Source organism: Acomys russatus, chromosome 4 (genome assembly GCF_903995435.1).
Source record: "Acomys russatus chromosome 4, mAcoRus1.1, whole genome shotgun sequence".
Taxonomy (NCBI): Eukaryota; Metazoa; Chordata; class Mammalia; order Rodentia; family Muridae; genus Acomys; species Acomys russatus.
The window spans coordinates 64,519,565-64,526,847 of record NC_067140.1 but is presented as its reverse complement, the minus strand read 5'-3'; the positions used below and the strand labels follow the sequence as shown (position 1 = coordinate 64,526,847).

General features: G+C 43.6%; 1 non-coding gene across 1 annotated transcript; it reads left to right on the top strand.

The window, feature by feature from the left end:
* Positions 1-714: 714 nt before the first annotated feature.
* On the top strand, positions 715-858 carry LOC127188691 (small nucleolar RNA SNORA48). The gene has a single exon (XR_007830550.1). It is a non-coding gene; the product is annotated as a small nucleolar RNA SNORA48 (small nucleolar RNA).
* The last annotated feature ends 6,425 nt before the right edge of the window (positions 859-7,283 follow it).

The following is a 7,283-nucleotide window of genomic DNA, read 5'->3' as shown; positions in this document are numbered from 1 at the left end:
ACAAGGTCCTCGCTTGCTAATGATGAGTATCGATCACACAGATGGCTTTGGCTGTGCTTGAGCTGTTGAGCATCCTGTTTTCCAGGAATATTTAATGACAGTGGGAAATGTGATCTAACGTGAAACCTGCTCCATCAGGACTGCAGACTGTGCCCAGGCGCCCTGAGTCAGCAGGAGGAACCACAGGCAGGAAGGGAGCCAGCCCGCCAAGGCTGCTGCCCCAGGATGGCCATGGAAGAAGAGGCATCAGGAAGTGACAGGCCAGGGAAGTCAGTCAACCCTTTTCTCCTAGCATCCTGCTTGGAGGGAAGGAGAGAAATGAACAGCAAGAAGAAGAAGAAGATGAGGCTGCTAGGGGGAAGGACTGAGGAGCACACTGGCAAAGCTCAAAATGGTGAGGACCGATATTTCCATAAGCCCAGTCATATCCAGTAACCCTATTAAAGGCGACTGGCTGCTGACTCCTCGGGGTCCCCTAAGGTCATGCCTACAATGTTCTTAGAATACTCTTTAAAAAAAAAAAAAAAAACAAACTTGGATATTGCAACTGGAGAGTCAGAGTAAATGGATCTGCACGGCCTCAACTGTTGGTTCCCAAGACTCATTCTTCAGTTACCACGGCTAATTGTTTCAGCTCTGGCCTGGCCATTCCTGCCGCAACTTGGATGGAAAGCAATTGTTATTGCAGTAGTTTTAAGAAGCGAGGCATCCCCTTCCCCCCGGCAATGGGCAAAGAGATACCTTGTTGATGGTGCTGTTTTTATATCAGTCAGGGGCAGAGCAGATGGCAGTCCTTTGCTCATCTTAGTTTGATGCTTGGCTTGGTGGCCAAAGCTGTCTTATACCTAGGACTCAGGAAAAAAAAAATCAGACCATCAAGTCAAATCCAGGCAGTGTAGCACAGGATGAGGAAGATGGAGAGAGACCTGTGGACAGCCATGCCACCCCCAGACCTGCCTTCTAGTGAACAGCACAGGCAGGCCATAGACATTCCCTTGCCTCTCTGCCTTATGCAGCACAGAGCCACCACAATGTGCAACTATGCAGAGGTCAGATGGGAGAGAAAGAGAAATGAGACAGCTTGAGTGTTAGAAGGAGCGACGTGAGGGTGGAGAGGAGTAGCCTGTTGTGAATGGCCAGCCCTGCTGCCTAGGGCCAAGGAGAGGTCCCAGCCTGTGCTGCTGCTGAGGGCCATGTCTGAGTTAGAGGTCATACAGTGGCTTGGGTGGGTGTCAATGTCCATAGCTCAAATCACCACTAGAGAATAAGCAGCTGCAGGGGACCATATGGGTGGTGGTGGAGGTGGTGGTGGGTGGTGGTGGTGGTGGTGGTGGTGATGGGTGGTGGTGGTGGTGGTGGTGGTGGTGATGGGTGGTGGTGATGGGTGGTGGTGGTGGGTGGTGGGTGGTGGGTGGTGGTGATGGGTGGTGGTGATGGGTGGTGGGTGGTGGTGATGGGTGGTGGTGATGGGTGGTGGTGGTGGGTGGTGGGTGGTGGGTGGTGGTGATGGGTGGTGGTGTGATGGGTGGTGGTGGTGGTGGTGGGTGGTGGTGATGGTGGTGGTGATGGGTGGTGGTGGTGGTTGGTGGGTGGTGGTGATGGGTGGTGGGGTGAGTGGTGGTGGTGGGTGGTGGTGATGGGTGGTGGTGGTGGGTGGTGGGTGGTGGTGGTAGTGGTGGAGGTGGTGGGTGGTGTGGTGGAGGTGATGGTGGTAGGTGGTGGGTGGTGGTGGTGGTGGGGTTGGGTGGTGGTGGGTTGGTGGGTGGGTGGTGGTGCTGGTGGTGGTTGGTGGTGGCGGTGGGTGGTTGGTGATGGGTGGGTGGTGGTGATGGGTGGTGGTGGTGGTGGTGGTGATGGGTAGTGGTGGAGGTGGTGGGTGGTGGGTGGTGGTGGTGGTGATGGGTGCTGGTGGGTGGTGGTGGAGGTGATGGTGGTGGTGGGTGCTGGTGGTGGTGGTGGTGATGGGTCAGCTAGCTCTGAGGGCTGGTCTTGCCACTAGTCTGGTGTAGCTCAGGCTGGTCTTATGCCCTGGATCTTCCTGCCTCAGCTGGACCCCATGTGTTAAGATTTCAGGTGTGTGTTACCACACCTAGCTCTCTCTCTCTCTCTCTCTCTCTCTCTCTCTCTCTCTCTCTCTCTCTCTCTCTCTCCTTTCTTCCTTTATTTCTGCTCTTCCTTTCTTCCTTCTTTCCTTTTTTTTTTTTTTTTTTTGGTAGAGTATCATTTGGGTCCAACCTTAGCCTCAAACTTGTTATGTAGCCAAGGCTAACCTTGAACTCCTGATCCTCCTGCCCCCACCTCTCAAGTGTTAGGATTACAGATGTTTACCACTGTACCTGACTCTAGGCTACAGTTTTTAGCAGACAGGTTCTTGTCTAATTTTTTTTTGGAAAAATTTTTATTTTAATCTTTTAAAAAAGAAAGAAAAAGTAATCAGCGAGATAGCTCAGAGAGTGAATGCATGGACTGCTGAACTGAGCTGCATGGCCTGATTTTGATCCCTGGGACCCACATGATGGAAAGAGAAAATTGATTCCCACAGGCCATCTTCATCTTCTTTTCTCTGTATGTGTGCCGTGACAAGAGTGTGAGCACATACACATGTCCACACACACTTGTCCACACACACTTGTACACACACAGAGAAATGGTTAAAAAGAAAAATAAATTGGTAACGAGCATATTGTTTCAGCAGGTTTCTCTGTTTATTGCTGGAAGTCTCTATGTGGGCTCTTTGCTACAAAGCCTCCTGCTCTCCTCCCTCCTCCTGGTCCTGCTCCTCCTCCTCCTCCTGGTCCTGCTCCTCCCCCTCCTGGTCTGCTCCTCCTCCTTCATCATCTGTTCTGAAATATCACATGAAGCTGCAGACATGGTTTAGAGGGTCTAGTTACCTCCCACTCACTTTACGCCATTGATTCCAGCATAATTACAGCACAGTACCCAAGCCGGGAGGCTGGCAGGGGTATGTTGTGTGTAAGCCTTAATGACATGTTATCACAGGCACACAGTCCCCAAACTGCCACTGCAGCCATGATGGAGTCTACCCCGCAGACAACCTCCCTCCCCTGTGGATGCACCCCTTCACCCACGCCTCTAGCAACCACTGATCTTCCCCGTGTCTGCAGTTTGGCTATGTTTTCAAAGTGTCACATACATGGGCGTGACCTTTTGAGACCAGCTGTTTTTCACTCAGCAGAATTCCCTTGAGTTCTGGACAACACGTTGTGTGTACTGAGCCTATTTTGTTTTTGTTTTAAATCATGGAGTAGCACTCCTTGTGATAGTTAATTTTATGGGCTAAACTGTAAGTTATGATACTAGATATTTGGTCAAATACAGATATTACCTCACCCTTCCCACCACCCCTGCCTCATCCCTACTTTTCTTTCCCTTCTGTTACCCCCATTTTTCTTTTTGGAGCATGCGTCTCACTATGTGCCCCAGGTTGACCTAGAACTCAAGATCCCCTTACCCCAGCCTCCTCAGTGCTAGGTATATAGGCAATTTACTACCACTCCAAACTTTCTAGATGCTTCTGTAAAGGGGTTAGAGGGCGAGACTATATTTATATCAGCTGACTAAAGCAGATTGTCTTCCATAGGGCAGATGAGACTCATGGGAAGGCCATTGTTAAAAAAAAAAGAAAGACTGATTTCACCAAGAAAGAGGGAATAATTTAGATAACTGTAACAATAAAACAACTTTTTTTTGGTTTTCCAGTGTGGCCTAAAAACCTGGGCTTTCCCTCCACTTGAGATCTTGTTTCTTAAAAGTCTATCTGTGTCTCTGTCTACACACACACACACACACACACACACACACACACACACACACACACACCCCACACTATGTCCACCACTATAACAGGAATTAACAATAATTGGTCATTAATGTTTCTCAATATCAATGAACTCGATTCCCCCCTAAAAAGACACAGGCTAACAGAATGGATGTGAAAACAGGATTCATCATTCTGTTGCCTATAAGAAACACACCTCAGCATTAAAGATAGACATTACCTCAGCGTAAAGGGATGGAAAAAGATTTTCCAAGCAAACAGACCCAAGAAGCAGGCTGGAGTAGTCATTCTAATACCTAATAAAATAGATTTTCAACCAAAATTAATCAAAAGAGGTGGGAAAGGACACTTCATACTCATCAAAGGAAAAAATTCTCCAAGATGATGTCTCAATTCTAAACATATATGCCCCAAATGTAGAAAAGGCTTCTGCGAATGTGAAGACAGATGGACTGGTGTGACACACCTACCTACACACTATTTATAGTGTACTATGCTGTTTTTACAAATAAATCTGAGGCAAGATTAAAAAAAAAACTCATCCAAGAGGAGTAGATGACAGGAAATAATCTAACTCAGGGCTGAAATCAATAAATTAGAAACAAAGAGAACAATAAAAGAATCAACAAAACCAAGAGCTGGTTCTTTGAGAAAAATCAACAAGATAGGCAAACCCTTAGCCAAACAAGCTAAAAGGCAGAGAGAGAAAGAGAGAGAGAGAGAGAGAGAGAGAGAGAGAGAGAGAGAGAGAGAGAGAGAGAGAGAGAGAGAGAATATATCCAAATCAACAAAATGCAAGAAATGAAAAGGGGGACATAACAACAGTTACTAAGAAAATCCAAAGAATCATTAGGTCTTACTGTAAAAACCTGTACTCTATAAAATTGGAAGGTCTAAACAAAATGAACAATTTTCTTGATAGATAGAAGTTACCAAAGTTAAATCACTATCAAGTAAACTATTTAAATAGACCTACAACCCCTAAGGAAATAGAACCAGTCATTAAAAGTCTTACAACAACAACAACAACAACAACAAAAGCCTAGGGTGAGATGGTTTTAGCACAGAATTCTACCAGACTTTCAAGAAGAGCTAATACCAATACTCCTCAAAGTATCCCACAAAAATAGAAACAAAAGGAACAGTGCCAAATTTATTTTATGGGACCACAGTTGCTCTGATACCTAAACCACCAAAATTCTCAGCCAGAAAGGGAGTTTCAGACCAATCTCCCCTATGAACACTGATGCAAAAAATATGCAATAAAATACTACTCACAAACCAAATAGAAGAACACCTCAAAAGCATCATCCACCATGATCAAGCAGGCTTTATCCCAGAAATGCAGGGATGATTCAACATATGAAAATCCATCAATGTAATCTACCATAAAAACAAACTGAAAGAAAAAAAGCCCCACATGATCATCTCATTAAATGCTGAAAAAGCCTTTGACAAAATCCAATAACCCTTCATCATAAAAATCTTAGAGCGATTTGGGATACAAGGCACATATCTAAACACAATAAAGGCAATATGCTACAAGCCAATAGCTGATATCAAGTTAAACGAAGAGAAACTTAAAGCAATTCCACTGAAATCAGAGACAAGATAAGGCTGCCCACACTCTCCCCATCTCTTCAGTATAGTACTTGAAGTCTTAGCTAGAGCAATAAGACAACTAAAGGAGATCATGGGCATACAAACTGGAAAGGAAGAAGTCAAAGTATCACTATTTGCAGATGATATGATAGTATACATAAGTGACCTCCAAAATTATACCAGGAAACTCCTACAGCTGATAAACACCTTCAGTAAAGCAGATAGATACAACATTAATGAAAAAAAATCAGTAGCCCTCCTATATGCAAACAATAAATGGGCTGAAAAAGAAATTAGGGAAATGACACCCTTCACAATAGCCACAAACAATATACAATATATTGGTGTAACGCTAATTAAGCAAGTGAAAAACCTATATGACATGAACTTCGGATCTCTGAAGAAAGAAATTGAAGAAGGTATCAGAATATGAAAAGATCTCCCATGCTTATGGGTCTATAGGATTAACATAGTAAAAATAGCCATCTTACCAAAAGCAATTTATAGATTCAATGCAATCCCCATCACAAGTCCCAACACAATCCTTTACAGACCTTGAATGAACAATACTCAACTTCATAGGGAAAAACAAAAAACCCGGGATATTTAAAACAATCCTGTACAATAAAAGAACTTCTGGAGGTAAAAATCTTCCCTGATTTCAAGCTGTAGTAAAGGGCAATAGAAATAGAAATCCCATGATACTGGCATAAAAACAGGTTGATCAATGAGATTGAATTGAAGACCCAGAAGTAAGTCCACATACTTATGGACACTTGATTTTTGACAAAGAAGCCAAAACTATACAAAGAAAGAAAGAAAGAAAGAAAGAAAGAAAGAAAGAAAGAAAGAAAGAAAGAAAGCAAGAAAGCAAGCATTTACAACAAACGTTGTGGTCTAACTGGATGTCTACGTGTAGAAGAATGCAAATAGATCCATATCTGTGACCCTTCATAAAACTCAAGTCCAAGTAGATCAAAGACAAACATAAAACCCGATACACTAAATCTAATAGAAGAGAAAGTCGAGAATAGCGTGGAATGCATTGGCACAGGAAACAACTTCCTGAACAAACACCAACAGCTCAGGCACTAAGAGTAACAATTAATAAATGGGGCCTCATGAAACTAAAATTCTTCAGCAAGGCAAAGGACACCATCAAAAGGACAAAACATACAAAACAGGAAAAGAGCTACATCTGACAGAGGGCAGATATCCAAACTATATAAAGAACTCAAGAAACTAGACATGAACAAACCAAACACCACAATTTAAAAAAATGGACACAGATCTGAACAGAGAGTTCTTAACAGAGGAATCTCTAATGGCTGAGAAGCACTTAAAGAAATGTTCAACGTCCTTAGTCAACAGGGAAAACCAAATCAAAACTCTGAGATTCCATCTTATACCCATCAGAATGACTAAGATCAAAAACTCAAGGGCCAGCACATGCTGGAGAGGATGTGGGAAAAAGGGAGCACTCCTCCATTGCTGGTGGGAATGCAAACTTGTACGATCACTTTGGAAATCAATTTGGTGATTTCTCAGAAAATTGGGAATATTTCTACCTAAAGACCCAGCTATGCCACTCCTGGGCCTATACCCAAAAGAAGCTCTACCATACCACAAGGATACTAGCTCAACTATGTTCACAGCAGCTTTATTCATAATAGCCAGAGACTGGAAACAACCTACATGTTCCTCAACTGAAGAATGGATAAAGAAAGTGTGGTACATTTACACAATGGACTATTACTCCACTATTAAAAACAATGACATCATGAAATTTATAAGCAAATAGATGGAACTAGAAAAATAATCATCCTGAGTTAGGTAACCCAGACCCAGAAAGACACACATGGTATATACTCACTTGTAAGTG